The 16875-nt window shown below is 41.8% G+C and overlaps 1 protein-coding gene across 1 annotated transcript in view; it reads right to left on the bottom strand.

Moving 5' to 3' along the window:
- Positions 1-16875, bottom strand: part of LOC137369590 (clavesin-1-like) — a 121983-nt gene that overhangs the window by 6303 nt on the left and 98805 nt on the right. The gene's annotated exons all lie outside the window — the stretch shown is intronic.

Raw genomic sequence — 16875 nt, 5'->3', positions numbered from 1 at the left:
AAATGGAACATGTTATACACATTGGTGTAATATAGAAGATATGGGTATTGCAGTAGATTTTATACTGGCTTTTCTCTGGCACCATTGTTTGTTACCAGACTCTCACAGTTGGTATGGAAATCTCTTCCTTTTGCTGAAACTGTAAAAGTCCTATGTAAAATGAGTTTTGTCAGTCTCAATCCAGTTTCTGTAAAATGCACTGTATAGCTTGCACCTCTGTACATATCTCAGTTACAAATTCATGAATCACAGCCTTGCATTTGAACCTATTGTTGCTTGTTTCTATGGTGTAATCTAATTTATATTATTCTGAACCTTCAGATTCTGGTGATTCCTCCCTTCCCACATCCCCAGAAATTTGTATGGCCCCCCGAGGCGAGGTCGGTGGAGGGGGTCATTGTGAATCGCGACAGAGGCGCGGAGGGCCCCTCGCCAAGCGATTGTTCCTGGGGGCAGGATAGGCTGGCACAGAGGCCTATTGAGGCCATTAAGTGGCCAATCAAAGGCCAATTATGGACCTCTTCCCACCGCCGCTGGGATATTACCAGCATGGGAGGGGGTTACTCTGCCAAATGGGGAGGGAGCCATGTAACAGGAGCCGCCCTCCCTGGGGCTTGGTGGGGGGGGGGGGTCCCTTCTTCATGGGAAATTTGTGGCCGTCAGAGGACCCCCACCGGGAACCGGGATCCCCTTCCCCTGGACTGCACGACCAACCCCGCCTCACCTGTCTCTGGTCGGGGGTTCCAGCACTGGGCCTGGGTCTGAGGCCTATGCAGTACTAACAGTGGCCACTGCTCACGGTGGCACTACTGATACTGCTGAGCTGCCGGCCCTCTGATTGGCCAGCAGTTCCTGGAGGCAGGATCCTTGTCTTTAAAGGGATGGGGATCTTGACTTGTGAAAGTCCGATTGAAAAAGACCGGAGGATCGCTCCGGTGGGGCTCAAAATGTTCAAGGCGGGGCTCCCCCCGCCTTTTCGGCCGGCGTTGGGAGCTCCGGCTCCAGCATAAAATCCAGCCCCAAGTCTTCCCTCCCATTCCCACTTGATCCCATTCTGTACTAGCTTCCTATTTTTTACAAACATGGAATGTTTGTTAAATATCAATGCATGTGTATGCACAGAGCATGCATATACAGTTGTACAGAGATTTGTGAGGTTTTTAAATTACTTTTCTCATTTATAATAAGGTACCATAGAGTCATAGAGTTATACAGCACCGAAACAGGCCCTTCGGCCCATTGTGTCTGTGCCGGCCATACAGCACCCAACTATTCTAATCCCATATTCCTGCACTTGGCCCATAGCCCTGTATGCTATGGCGTTTCAAGTGGTCATCTAAATACTTCTTAAATGTTGTGAGGGCTCCTGCCTCCACCACCTCTTCAGGCAGTGCTTTCCAGATTCCAACCACCCTCTGGGTGAAAAGATGTTTCCCCAATCCGCTCCTAAACCTCCTGCCCCTTACCCTAGATCTATGCTCCCTGGTTCTTGACCCCTCTGCTAAGGGAAAAAGTTTCTTCCTATCTAACCTATCCATGCCCCTCATAATCTTGTGCACCTCAATCATGTCCCCCCTCAGCCTTCTCTGCTCCAAGGAAAACAACCCTAGTCTTTTCAGTCTCTCTTCATAGCTGAAATGCTCCAGCCCAGGCAACATCCTGGTGAATCTCCTCTGCACTCTCCAGTGCAATCACATCCTTCCTATAGTGTGGTGACCAGAACTGTACACAGTACTCCAGCTGTGTCCTAACTAGCGTTTTATATAGCTCCATCATAACCTCTCTGCTCTTATATTCTATGCCTCGGCTAATAAAGGCAAGTATTCCATATGCCTTCCTAACCACCTTATCTACCTGTGCTGCTGCCTTCAGTGATCTATGGACTAGTACACCAAGGTCCCTCTGACCAGCAAAGGAAAAATATCTGAATGTGAGCAGCATACATACACCTAATTAGTATAGTTTTTTTTTCTCTTAAATACTGACAGGTGTCAATTTATCTGAATTATCCTGTCTCCTGAAGTACAGCTCACTGATTTAGAGCCAAGGCCACTCATTTACAGTTTTCAAAGAAAAATGGACAAAATCTTGAATTTAATGATCAAAATACTAGGAAGCATCTCAGACCCCAGGCAGAACCTGCCTTGTTCAGTCATTGTAAATTAGTTGCCCTGCTCGGAGCCTATTCATTAGTAGCATGTAACATGTATGTGGTAACAAAAAAAGTGTCAATTTTGAGTCAATTCTTGCCACAGATTAGATAAAAGGGTTTCTACTCTATTAGCATCAGGCTATCCTTGGGTCTTATTTTCATATACAGTACTGAAGAGTCTATTCTCATCATCTCAAAAGAATTATACTGAGGTAACACCTTCAGTGGCCTAGCCCTTCTTTTGTTGAAATCACTAGTGGACGTTTTTCAGGCAATATTGAAGGAGAGCTAAGTAGGTTTTTGTCCTGCTGGAGAATCTGTGGGTGTGTCATGCTAAGAAATTTATCTTGTGTTTGTGGCTTCTCAATCCATTTGTTCTTTTTCTTTTTGTGTCGTCTTTTTCTTCCACTTTCATCTCCAGTCTTCAGTTTGTCATTCTCACTTACAAAGCTTTCAGTTCTAATTGTGTTTTTTTCTATTTCTTTGTGTGGAGACAATGGGAAGAGAGAAAAAAACATAACTGTTGGGTAAAGTATTGAAAGTGTTAGGAGGAGCTGATAAATGCCTGGTGACGAGTCCATAACAATGATCAGGGCTCCCGGGGGAAGGTAGAAAGTGCTCCAATAAAAATTGGAACTACTGGGTGCAATGGATTAAAGGTCAGAGATCAGAACTACCAGGAGGATGAAAGAACAAACTCGAGGGATCAGAGCTGTTGGGGGTGGAGTTGAATGAAAAAAGAGCCGCAGAGTGTGTTGGACAAAGTGATTTATTTTTCTTCAATTTGCGAAAGACCATTGAAACTTCAGTGAATGTCCTGAAACTTTCGAGATGAAATAATTTTTTAAAATTTGGAATAGGTTTGTAGGTCTCTGTTTTACACAGTCCAAAGGAGTCCTGCTGTAATTAAATCTGCTTTGTCACAGCAATATTTCCAGGATTAAGAGCCAATTACTTGATAGGCTTGCATGAGAGAGTGAGAGACATTAATATTGTTAGAACTTGATCAATTTTCGAAAGGCAACTGAACAGAAAAGCAAATTATAATATGTTTGTATTACAGAAATGTTGTGAGTAGAGACAGTTCTAACATGCACAAGCTCCAATGCTGCAGAATCTGTCCCATTGACATTGGATGATGGATTCCACAGGTCTTACAGAAGCACAAAAATTGCTTATATGTAGTTACTTCACAATGTCTAATAACCAGAAGTGAAAAATTGCCATTATTACTTTAGTAACCACATACATGCAGTTCTTGCATTTCTGTCAGTGCTGTGGAATGCATCGTACATCTTCAAAAAACCAATCCTTGACTCCACCGTCCTTGCAAAGTACTGTCCCATCTCCAAAGTCCTTCAGCATTATGTCACCTCCCAAATCCATTCCTAACTTTCCTGGAACTCCATGTTTGAATGCCTCCAATCAGATTTCCAGCCACAGTACTGAAACAGCTCTTCTTAAAGTCACAAATGACATCCTATGTGACTGTGACACAGTTAAACTATCCTTCCTCGTCCTTCTCAACCAATCTGCAGCCTTTGACATGGTTGACCATCTTTCCATTATTGTCTTGCTGAGTGGGATTGCTCTCACCTGGTTCCATTCTTACCTATCTAATTAAAACCAGATTATCATTTGCAATGGCTTTTCTTCCTGCTCCTGCACCATTATTTCTGGTGTCCCCCAAGGATCTATCCATGGCCCCCTCCATTTTCTCAACTACATATTGCCCCTTGGCAACATCATCTGAAAGCACAGCGTTAGTTTTCACACAAACACTGATGACACCCAGCTCTACCTCATCAACACCTCTCTTGGTTCCCATGCCTTTGCTAAATTATCAGACTGCTTATCCAACATCCAGTACTGGATGAGGAGAAATTTCCTCCAATTAAATATCGGGAAGACTGAAACCATTGTTTTCTTCCCCACTCCAAACTTCATTCCCTGGCTACCAACTCCATCCCTCTCCCTGGCAATTGTGAGATTAAACCCTTCTGTTTGCAACTTTGGTGTCACATTTGACCCTGAGATAAGCTTCTGACCTTATATTCACGTCTTCACTAAGATCCCCTATTTCCACCCCTGCAACATCGCCCGACTTCGCCACTGTCTCAGCTCATCTGCTGATGAAAGCCTCATTCATGCCTTCGTTACCTATAGACTTGATTATTCAAATGCACTCCTGGCTGGTCTCCCACATTCTACCGTCCATAAACTTGAAGTCATCCAAAACACTGCTGCCCATCTTTTAACTCGTACCAAGTTCCATTCACCTATCACCCCTGTGCTCGCTGACCTACATTGGTGCCCTGTCAAGCAAAGCCTTGATTTTAAAATTTTCATCCTTGTTTTCAAATCCCTCCATAGCCTCACCTCTCCCTATCTCTGTAATCTCCTTCAGCCCCACAATGCTCCAAGATAGCTGCGCTCCTCCAACTCTGGTCTCTTGAGCATCCCCGATTTTAATCGCTCCACCATTGCTGGCCAAGCCTTCAGTTGCCTAGGCTCTAAGCTCTGGAATACCCTCCCTACACCCCTCCGCCCCTCTACCTCGCTTTCTTCCTTTAAGGGAACTCCTTAAAACTTACTTTTTTGACCAAGCTTTTGGTCATAACAGCCCTAATATGTCTTTATGTGGCTTCGTGTCATATTTTGTTTTATAATGCTCCTGCGAAGCACCTTGGTATGTTTGATTATGTTAAAGGTGCTATATAAATATAAGTTGTTATTGCACAAGCCAGAAAGTGGAAAACTACATTGTTGTTCTGTACAGATTGGCTGAGTGCTGAACCTGCTTTTAACCAGAAAAACAAAATGATAGTAATGGAGCCTCTGACAGTTTTTTGCATTGTTGCCGTGCCTGTTTCCGCCAATGGTGTGCAGACAACCATCTAGAGATAGTTCTCTGCTGCTCCAAAGGCAGTAGCGCTGCATCATTTATGACTGGTAGCAGCATGCAAAGTAAGCATAAGATTATACACTGCAGAAAATTAAGTTAGTTTTTTATGCTGCAAAGGAGGCTGACTTTCTGGAATTATTTTTCCAAGTTTGGTGGGTGTCCGTGACCACAAACAGCATAGACTTCTGAAATGCTGATCAATGGTCACAAAGTTCTGGTTAAGTTCTCAAAATGTGAATCTGCCGAATGCCACTTCCTTGCAATTTTCCAGGACACTATAACATAGATAAAGAACTTACTGGAGTTCTTGCCCAGCTTTCGTTTGGTAGTAGCAAAACAAAATGAATAACACAAGTCTGTCTGCCTTAAAGGTGCCACTTTGGTTGGACATATTCCTGGAGGTGTCATCACATGATTTGCTGCCACCAACCTCCCCACACTCCTCCCATTGATCACGCAACCTGTCCATCCTCACAGTCCACCGCCTTCCCATGGCACTCAGAAAGTGAACAGACTCTTCATTACCTGATTAGATGATTCTTGGTTGTTTTTCACCCCATCCATCCCCCATTGTCTAATATTTTTATAAGTAATAAACAAAAGCATTCAAAGACTATTTACAAAAAAATGCCCCTGTAATTTTTTTCTCCCAGGTTGTCGCAGCAGTGTCCTGGAGATTAGTCTTTAATTCTTGGAGACTCCAGGGAAATCCGGGAGGGTTGACACCCACAGTTTGCTTCCAAACTTCCCATTCTGTCCAAGCAGTTTTCATTATATTTTCCTATGACTTGGATTGCCTTGTTATAGTAGTTAAGGAAAGTGTACAAAACAGATACTTAAACAATGGTTTGAGCACCAATATGCCATAAATTTATCATCATTTTACTCAAATTTATTGAGTGGTAATTACACGTATGCTCCTAACTTCCAACATTTTTTATCCTATCCCTTCTCCGAACTTCTTTCCAAATCCCTTTACTGCCTCGCTATATTATTATCTGGTCATGCTCAAGGCAAGAATATGTAATGTATGGGAGTGGATTTTTCTTTAAAATTTAAATGGCAAAGAAATTTTAAATGTCAGTTCTTTAAAAAGGAAAATGAATACATTTGAACTAGAAATGGGTTCCACAATTACTCCCTCTAGGGGATTTAGCTTCATGAAAAACGTGTTTGGCATATGTATTGTTTTGTTTGAGAATGATGAGCCATAAAATTTGCCCTTGTGCTGTTTGTGACTGGTCGAAATAATATGTAGTAATGTAGTGCAATAAATGACTTCTCAGGTTCTGACTTTTAAGCATAACCCTGCACTAGATTTTAGCGAAGTAAACTCTATTAATTGGTTATTGCGCATAGGAAAAACATAGAAAGGGGTTGGCGTACATTATACCTAAAGAAAACAATTAATAGAGCACAGTGGAGATTGGAGTCAAGATGCGAATCTGCACATTACCACTCTATGTGCAGTGTGTTGGTGCTTCAAGGTACCGTGCTGACCACTACAGATGTTCTTGATAAAGACTTCCAAATGAATGTTCGCAATTTGCAATTGTAATATTACAATTATATTTGCAAAAGGTTTGCTAATTAATGAGCAAAAATGCACTCCAACCAATTTAAACCAAGAAAGAATTGGGCTACTGCTCATGCTGCTCGTATTTATCTCAACTATTATCTGAAACTCAGAAAAAGAGAAGCATTTTGTAACTTAAAAACTACAATAAATGTTACCAGCATGCTTGAGAACAAAGCACAGTGTTTCTGACTTAATTGGCAGTCACTCATTTAGAGAAGCTGGATTAATGGATTTGTGGCAGACTGCACATGTATTATTCCTGCAGAGTAAATGGATCAAATCTGATGCACTTTTAAAAGAATAATTAGCAGAGCACCCTCAGACTCAACTTGCAATACGCTACAGTGATTTGTGAAAGATCTCTCAGTTCCATTGTCTTTATCCTGGAATTACCTCTGGAGGAACAGCTTGTGTGGGAGAGATTTTGACCTTTATTTTTTCTGTGCTCGTTTTTACTAATCCATTTTAACCTTTTAGATTAATTGGAGGATAAAACATTTGCTATAATTTGGTCAGAGTAAGATGCAGGTGGAATATGTAGAAAATGACGACACACAGTAGAAAAAGAATCATTTATTATGCAGAAAATCTGTATTATTTATTGCTGTCGATAGACGGCAGGCCGCACAGGGTGACAGATTAGTAGAAACCAGCAAAAGAACCTTAACCCTTTGAGGATAAGGCAGGGGCAACATCAAACCGGTTTTTGTGTGTGAGCCTAAATGATTTGGCTACTAAGATGCTAAAACCTGGGAAGTGCGGCTAATACATGGCGTCAAAGAACTGAGTTATAAGGAAAGAGAGAAACTTGGCCTATCAGGCTTGAAAGGATGCCTCATAGGGGAAAATAAAAGATTTAGAAGTTTAGAAATATAAATTTGGAACATTACTTCAAGCTGAGCTGTGAAAGGTGAAAGAGGTACCAATTCAGTGAAAAGCAGATTTGGGACCAAGATTAAGAAGGTCTTGACAAAAAACATGATCAATACACGGAATGAACTCCTGAGTCAGCCAGAGAAGCAACTATTATTAAGGTTCATTTAAGAAACAGCAGAATGCTGTCATGGGCGACTGCAATTTTCTTTCTGGATGAGTTGAAAGACTTTCTTCATTGGTTTCAAGCTTGTGATAGACTGAATGACATTGTTTCATGCACATCTTCTGGTACTGCATCTGCCTGCTCAGGTGGATGCAAAAGATCCCATGGCACTATTTCGAAGAAGAGCAGGGGAGTTATCCCCGGTGTCCTGACCAATATTTATCCTTCAATCAACATCACAAAAACATTATCTGGTCATTATCACATTACTGTTTGTGGGAGTTTGCTGTGTGCAAATTGGCTGTCGCGTTTCCTACATTAAAACAGTGACTACACTTCAAAAGTACGTCCGGTGGTCGTGAAAAGTGCTCTATAAATGCAAGTCTTTCTTTTACTCTTACTACTGATAGCAGTTTCCTTTCCTGCAGTACAATAAAGAGAGAAACTACTGCCCATGGAACTCAGCAAGAGAGCCAGCACCTTCAGGGGAGCAGAATGTGGGAGAAGATAAAATTGGAGAATAAAAAGAAAAGAATCACCCTTGCTGAAAATCTGAAATTAAAAAAAGACACAGCACACAGCAGAAGTCAGTCAGCATATGAAGGAAAAAAGTTACAGTTTCAGGTGAAATTCTCCAGCACATTTCTCTTTCAAATGATTACTAACCTGTCATAGATCTCCAGCAATTTCTGAATAGATATTTATGGTGGTGTAGCTGGTGCACAGGAGAGTGAGGCTGGACGGAGGGAAATTAGTGCTTTAATGAGTTCAAAGAGCGTGTCGCCCGCTGTAATATAAAGCTTCTGCACTATCCTATTAGAATATGGTACCTTAAATCTTTTTCCTTTGTTGCTTTATCTGCCAATCAAGCAATGATTTTTTTTCCCTCATGCAATTGATGTATGGGGTGCCCTTTAACTGAACCATGAATAATCACTTGAAAATGGTAATAATTACTGATGGTAACCAAGGGATTATTCATGGTTGTTAGAAGGAATTCCAGCAGCAATCAGACTGGGTAGGAAAGAATTCAACACCAATCTGCTGAGCCACATCAGAGAGCATTAGTGGTTGGTTCTCTACATTCTGCTAATTTTGCACTGTTTAAAAAAAAATGTAGGTTTTTTGGGAGGGAAATTTACTATTAGATTTTGGGTTCATATTATCAACATTGCAAAGGATATTCAGTGCTTTAAATGTTATTTCCCAATTTTCTTCCCTTAATAGGCACTGACTTTGTAGGGTACAGTTTCATAAGTCCCAGCTTTCCTCTTACAGTAAGGTGGTCATTCTGGATATGTGAGGCTCTGCAGCAGTTTTAGCTAGCTTGTTAACCAAGGGGGGAGGACATCGCAACCAAGCTTAATGCTGGCCTTGCCCCAAACCCCCTCCATGTGCCTATCTACACTGAACACACATGCACACAGTTAGAAGCATCCCATGCCTTCTTTTTCTTCTCCCAGCTGAGAGGGGCTGAGGCCAACTGTAATGCCCATATTACTGCCCTGATTGAGATCAGATAACTCAACACAGGTCAGGCATCAAATATGGGGCCTTCCTTCTTTGTATAACTCTATACCAAACTAAGTGTATATACGTCCAATCCAAGAACTAGGTAACTCTAAGAAACTTCATTGAGGAACTCCCATAACTGCAGAGATCACAATGATTACTGGAATCATAATTTGTTTGGAACTTTAGTTGCTGGCATTGAAATTGTTAATTGTTTGGAAATTATAGCTTAAAACTGAAGGAAGCTTTATTTTGAATATCAATGTAGAACCTAGGATATAATATGGTGCATTAAAAGCTTCATGCAAGGTTGGTTTGTAAAATAAATTTGTACTATATGTTCATTCTTAAAACAGTGAAGCAAGACTATAGTTTGAAACATCTGATTGTGATGTTTCCTACTTTTTTACATTCGGATGTTTTCTACATTAGAGACTCTGTATAAATGCAAGTCGATTTTGTGCTGAAACATGCATCTTGATAAAGTGGCTTAAATGATCCATTTGCTCTGCATGCAAAATGAGAATACAGTGGGCCACATGCAATACAGTTTGCGTTTGTATGAAGTGGATCTGCTAAAATGATTGCACTTTACATTGGGTGGAATTTTATGCTGTCCCCCGTGGTGGGTTTGGAGGCGTGGAGAGCATAAAATGTGACGGGAGGGTTCCCGCCTCTGCCAAAATTTAGTCCAGGGTAAGAAGGCCTGTGAATGGCCTTCCCGCCCCGCCGCCAATTGAGGCCCTTAACTGGGTAATTAATCCCCAATTAAGTGCCTCTTCCCACCGCAACCACAATTAGCCCTACAGCGGGTGGCACTGTCGCTTCACGGGAAGCATGCCATGGAAAACTATGCAGGCTGCATCCCAGCTCTGGGGGGGGTGGGGGTGGGGGGGGCACAGTTGGGGGTGAGATGGTCCCTCGTTCACTTGGTGCCTGAACAACGGACCCGGCATCAGGAAGGTGGGGGTGCCTGCTGAGGGCCACCCCTCTGCTCTTGCTGCTGACCTCTCCTCCCCCGCGACTCCCACCCTGAGAGGCCCCTCCCACCCTGACCTGCATGAGGTCTGGCTCCAGCGAAGCTCCTTGGCCTCCAGGACAGTCATCTCCAGCAGCAGCCACCACCTCCATGGTGGTGCTGCAGCTGCCAGCCGCTGATTGGCTGGCAGCTCTCCAAGGGCGGGATTTCCATTGACGGGGTCCTAGATCCTATAGACGAGCTGACGCTGTCCACTTAAGGGCCTGATTGGCACTAAATTCCGCGGACCTTCCAGAAAAGAGGTGATGCGGGGATCTCAGCATCGGTTTCTCCCAATGTCGAGACCCTTGCTGCCAGGATAAAACTCCCCCCATTGTTTTCTAAAATGTGAAGGTGGTCAACTGACACTGCCTCCATTTCAGATTGGCTAAGAGAACTGCCTAGAACTTTTTAAACTTAATTTTTAACCTCTTAAGGTTGGCTCTTAGCTAACATTAAAATTTAACCAGCATTTGAAACGCTGTGAGCGTGGGGATATACTCAAAGTTCCACCTTCCCTGACTACAGTGTGACATGGAGTCAGCAGTAGAACAATCTACCAGCATCACATTGCAGTCAGCAGGAACCAGTTTCAAATTGTACTTGTAGTATTGCTTTCACTTATGTTCATTTGCATTTATTGTGACTTGTTCTAACATCCCAACTCTTTTTTGGATAACTTTCTGTTCACTATTAATTGGATAACATCTCTTCATTGTAACCTTTCTCCACACAACAGCTGTACCATTACCAAAAAAATGTACAATTTCATGATTTTAAATGTTTGCTGCTAAAATTACATCCATTTTAAAAACTGGCAAAACTTTGAACAGCGATTCTGTATTGATAAAATGGCCTATACACCATCTTCTAAGAGGCTTTTTCAGATGTTTCCCACTTTCATTTAACTTTTTTGCTTGACTGGATTTTGAATATGTAAGTGGTAAGAATCTACTGTGTAATAAGTTTAAAGGTGAGCTAAGTGAAATCAGCATCTCACTAGGCAATAATCCTGCACCATCCATATCACTCACATGAGTCTGTAATAATATTTTTGCCAATATCTCAGTTTTTACTAAAGAAGATAAGAAAATAGACTCTTCATTAGAAGATGAACTTAAAAATAATATTACAGTTGGGATAGAAAAGGAAAAAAAAATTAGCAAAGCAGCAAAACTAATAGAGGATGAAGTCCCACGCCCAGGTGATATGTTCTCTTGCATACTTAAGTAAACTAAGGAGGCACTAGTTTATGTATAAAAAAAAGTCTCAGAGAAGAGGGGATGTACCAGAGGGCTGGTTGACAGCTAATGTTGCTCCTATATGCAATAAGGGAGTTAGAACAAAACCTGAGAACTATAGAGTCAGTTTAATGTTAGTGATAAAGATACTGGAATCTATACTAAAAGAAGTGACAGAAGAGTATCTAGAGACACAAAATATCATAAAATAGAACATGTATTCCGAAAGGCTAAGTCCTGCTTAACTAACCTGATAGAATTCTTTAAAGAGGTAACAGAAAGAGTAGGCAAGGGTAATGTAGTAGATGTCGTATACTTGGATTTTCAAAAGGCATTTGATAAGGTAGCACATGGTGGGTTCATAACAAAGGTTAGGGCATGTGGAGTCAGAAGCAAACAGCTGAATGGCTAGTATGTTAGCTAATAATTAGAAAACAGAGAGTAGGTAGTTATTCAGATTGGAGGAAGGTTGAAGTGTTCCACAAGGATCAGTGCTGGAACATTAGTGATTTGAATTTAGGAATAAGTAACTCAATATCAAAATCTGCAGATGATACCAAACTCAGGGTATAGGTAACATGCAGCATAATACAAGAAGGCATTAGAAAACTTGATTTTCTCACTTTGGCAGTTACAAGAGAAGTGCCACGAACAGCGCAGACTACTCTACATTGCCTTCATAGACCTCACCAAGGCCTTCAACCTTGTCAGCAGAGATGAACTCTTCAAATAGGCTGCGCTCCTAGACTCTTGGGTGTCTTCTCTTCTTTCCACGAGAACATGCGCAGTTCCATCAGTTAAAATGGAGTAACTTTTGACGCTTTCAAGAGCAGCAGCAGGGTAAAGCAGGTCTGTGTCCTGGCGCCAACTCTCTTTGGTATATTCTTCTCCATGCTGCTATTGTATGCTTTTGGTAATTCAAATGGGGGTGTCCACCTGCATACCAGAAAAACTGACGCCAAGCTGTTCAACTTGGCAAGACTGCGCACCAAGATCAAAGTTCCTATAGTCCTAGACCGTGAGTTGATGGGACCAGTGTTCTGGTGAGTCATATAACTTGGGCAGTAGAGAGGGCTTTAAACTAAATAGTGGGGGTGAGGAATTAAATGAGAGAAGATTTAATAATTTAAAGAGAGAGCAGAAGGCTAGACAGCAAGGTAGCAGTAAGGGAATTGATAATCTGAGTATGGCAAGAAAGGACAGAGCATACAAACCTAAAAGTGCACCAGCTGATGAGGCTAGAGGTTGTGAAAATAACAAAAAGACAGAATTAAAAGCATTCTATCTGAACACACACATCATTCATAATAAGGTAAATGAATTGACAGTACAGATAGAAGTAAACAGGTATGATCAAATTGCCATTATGGAGACGTGGCTGCAGGGTGACCAAGGCTGAGAACTGAACGTTCAAGGGTATTCGACATTTAGGAAGGATAAGCAAAAAGGAAAAGGAGGTGGGGTAGCACTCTTAATAAAGTATCAAAATGTAGAATCAGTTTGGGTAGAGCTAAGAAACAGCAAGGCGCAGCAAATATTGGTCGAAGTTGTTTATAGGCCACCAAGCAATAGTGGTAATGTAGGGCATGGTTTAAATCAGGAATTAGAGGTGCATGAGATAAGGGTGATACAGTAATCATGGGGAATTAAATCTACATATAGACTGGGTAAACCTAATTAGCACTAATGCTGTGGAGGACAAATTCCTGGAATGTATCGGAGATGGTTTTCTGGAACAATATGTTGAGGAACCAACTAGAGAACTGGCTATTTTAGATCTGGTATTATGCAAAGAGAAAGAGCTAATTAGTAATGTCATTGTAAAGGAGCCATAATATAGCAGAATTTTACTTTACGTTTGGATGTGATGCAGTTCAATCTGAAACTAGGATCTTCAATCTAAACAAAGGAAACTATGAAGATATGAGAGGCAAGCTGGCTATGTTAGATTGGGAAACTACATTAAAAGGTATGATGATAGATAGGCAATGGCTAGCATTTAAAGAATCAATACATGGCTTGCAACAAATTTACATTCCTTTGAGGCACAAAAACCCAGCAGGAAAGGTGATCCAACCATGGCTACCAATGGAAGGTAAAGATTGTATTAGAACAAAGGAAGAGGCTTATAAAGTTGCATAAAAAAGTAGTACACCTGAAGATTGGCAGCATTTTAGAATTCAGCAAAAAAGACCAAGAAACTGATGAAGAAAAAAAAAATAGAGTATCAAAGTAAACTGGCAAGAAACATAAAAATGGACTGTAAAAGCTTGTATAAGTATGTAAAAAGAAAAAGATTAGCAAAGACAAACGTGGGCCCATTACAGGCAGAGACAGGGAATAAGGAACTGACAGAGAAACGAAACAAATACTTTGTGTCTGTCTTCATGGAGAAAGATACAAAAAACCTCCCAGTAATACTAAAGAAACAAGGAACTAGCAAGAATGAGGATCTGAAAGAAATGAGTATTAGTAAAAAAGTAGTACTGGACAAATTAATAGGACTGAAAGTTGATAAATCCCCTGGACCTGATGAGCTACATCAGATAGTGGATGTGTTGGTGATCATCTTCCAAAATTCTATAGAATCTGCAATGGTTCATGAAGATTGGAAGGTAGTAAATGTAACCCTACTATTTAAGAAAGGAGGGAGAGAGAAAACCGAACTACAGATCTGTTAGCCTGACATCAGTAGTAGGGAAAATGCTAGAATCTATTATAAAGTATGTTATAACTGGACACTTAGAAAATAATGGTAAAATTGGCAGAGTCAACATGGATTTATGAAAGGGAAATAATGTTTGACAAACCTGTTAGAGTTTTTGAGGATGTAACTAGCAGAATAGATAAGGGGAAACCAGTGGATTTGGTGTATTTGGATTTTCAGAAGGCTTTCGCTAAGGTCTCACATAGGAGTTTAGTAAGCAAAATTAGAACACGTGGTTTGGGGGTAACATACAGGCATGGATTGAGAATTGGTTAATAGACAGAAAACAGAGAGTCGGAATAAATGAGTCATTCTCAGGTTGGCAGGCTGTGACGAGTGGGGTACTGCAAGGATCAGTGCTTGGGCCCCAGCTATTCACAATCTATATCAATGATTTGGATGTGGGGATCAAATGTAATATTTCCAAATTTGCTGATGACACAAAACGAGGTGGGAATGCAAGTTGTGAAGAGCATGCAAAGAGGCTTCAAGGGGATTTAGACATGTTATGTGAGTGGGCAAGAACATGGCAGATGGAATATAATGTGGAAAAATGTGAAATTATCCACTTTGGTAGAAAAAACAGAAATGCAGAGTATTTCTTAAATGGTGCGATTGGGAAGTGTTGACGTCCAAAGGAACCTGAGTGTCCTTGTTCATAAGTCACTGAAAGCTAACATGCAGGTGCAGCAAACAATTTGGAAGGCAAATGGTATGTTGGCCTTTATTGCAAGAGGATTTGAGTAAAGGAGTAAAGAAGTCTTTCTGCAATTGTAAAGAGTCTTGGTGAGACTGCACCTGGAGTATTGTGTACAGTTTTGGTCTCCTTATCTAAGGAAGGATATACTTGCCATAGAGGGAGTGCAATGAAGTTTCACCAGACTGATTCCTGGGATGGTGGCATTGTCCTATGAGGAGAGATTGAGGAGATTGGGCCTGTATTCTCTAGAGTTTAGAAGAATGAAAGGTGATCTCATTGAAGCCTACAAAATTCTTGCACAGCTCAACAACGTTGATGCAGGAAGGATGTTTCCCCTGGCTGGGGGGCGGGGGGGGTGCGGTGTTAGTTGATGTCTAGAACCAGGTGACACAGTCTCAGAATAAGTGGTCGGCCATTTTGGACTGAGATGAGGAGGAATTTCTTCACTCAGAGGGTGGTGAATCTGTGGAATTGTCTATCCCAGAGGGCTGTGGCAGCTCAGTCATTGAGTATGTTCAAAAGATCGATAGATTTCTAGATATTAAAGATATCAAGGGATATGGGGATAGTGCGGGAAAATGGCGTTGAGGTAGAAAATCAGCCATGATCCAGTTGAATGGTGGAGCAGGCTCAAGGGACCAAATGGCCTACTCCTGCTCCTATTTCCTATGTCCCTATAATAATGCTGTGCTGACATCCCATAATGAAGTTTACTTGCAACAGCTTGTGGATCAGTTCTCCTGGGCCTGCAAAGAATTTGGACTGACAATCAGTGTCAGGAAGACCAAAGTTATGGCCAGGAGGTAGAGACTCCAACATCTATGAACATCGACAACCTCACTTTGGAGGTAGTCAATAGCTTCCCATACCTTGGATCAACAATCACCAGCAATCTGTCCCTTGATGCCAAAATCAGCACCAGGGTTGCCAAGGCCGCAGCTGTCATGTCAAAGTTGCGAAGGCGAGTGTGGACCAACAGCAAACTAACCAAAAATACAAAGGTCCACGTGTACCAGGCTTGTGTTCTCAGCACCCTCCTTTATAGTAGCAAAGCATAGACAACTTATACCAGCCAAGAAAAGCAGCTGAACAGCTTCCACCTCCACTGCCTCAGCCATATATTGGCCATTGCCTGGCAGGAGAGAGTGCCGAATACAGAGGTGCACCAGCGTGCAGGCATCCCCAGCATATTTGCCCTCTTAAGTCAGTGGCGAATCCATTGGCTGTGTTACGTATGCCGAATGGCTGATGGCCACATCCCCAAAGACATGCTCTATGGCGAGCTTGCCATTGGCACAAGACAACAGGTCACTCACAATACAATACAAGGATGTCTGCAAATGAAACCTCAAGTTGACTCAGATCAGTGTTGATGCATGGGATATCCTTCCTGCTGACTGGAGTTCCTGGAGAATGGCAGTCAGGAAGGCGTGGAAAAGGCAGAGGACAAAAGAAATGACCTGATTGTGGAAAAGAGAGTCCGTCGGAAGGAAAAAAAGATCAGTCGACCTCAGGCCAACTATATTCATCTTTGCCAGCTGTGGAAGGGATTGGCACTCACGAGTCAGCCTCTATAGCCACAACAGGCAATGTTCAACTCAGAAGTGACATACACCCCGGGCCCAGTCCATCATCTTCTGAGACAGACAGATGCCTACTGCTACTAATAATACTATTAGAAAACTTGTATGCGGGGCAGTTAAGTGGCAAATGAGCTTTAACATAGATAAATGTGAGGTGATGCACTTTGATAGAAAAAAGAGAAACATCACCTACACCTTAGAAGATAAGAAACTGAATGGGATGGAAGAGCAAAGGGATCTAGTGATACAGGTAAACAAATCATTAAAAGCAGCATCTCAGGTCAGCAAAGCAATTAAAAATGTTAACAAAGCACTGGGATTTATTTCTAGGGGTATAGAATTCAAAAGTAGTTTAGTCCTGTTCAACTTCAGTAGGACCCTGGTCAGGCTGCACTTAAAATACTGTGCGTAGCTCTGGTCTCCATACTATTAAAACGAC

Source organism: Heterodontus francisci, chromosome 5 (assembly GCF_036365525.1).
Source record: "Heterodontus francisci isolate sHetFra1 chromosome 5, sHetFra1.hap1, whole genome shotgun sequence".
Taxonomy (NCBI): domain Eukaryota; kingdom Metazoa; phylum Chordata; class Chondrichthyes; order Heterodontiformes; family Heterodontidae; genus Heterodontus; species Heterodontus francisci.
The sequence above is the reverse complement of the archived record's forward strand: the minus strand, read 5'-3'. Positions and strand labels throughout refer to the sequence as shown.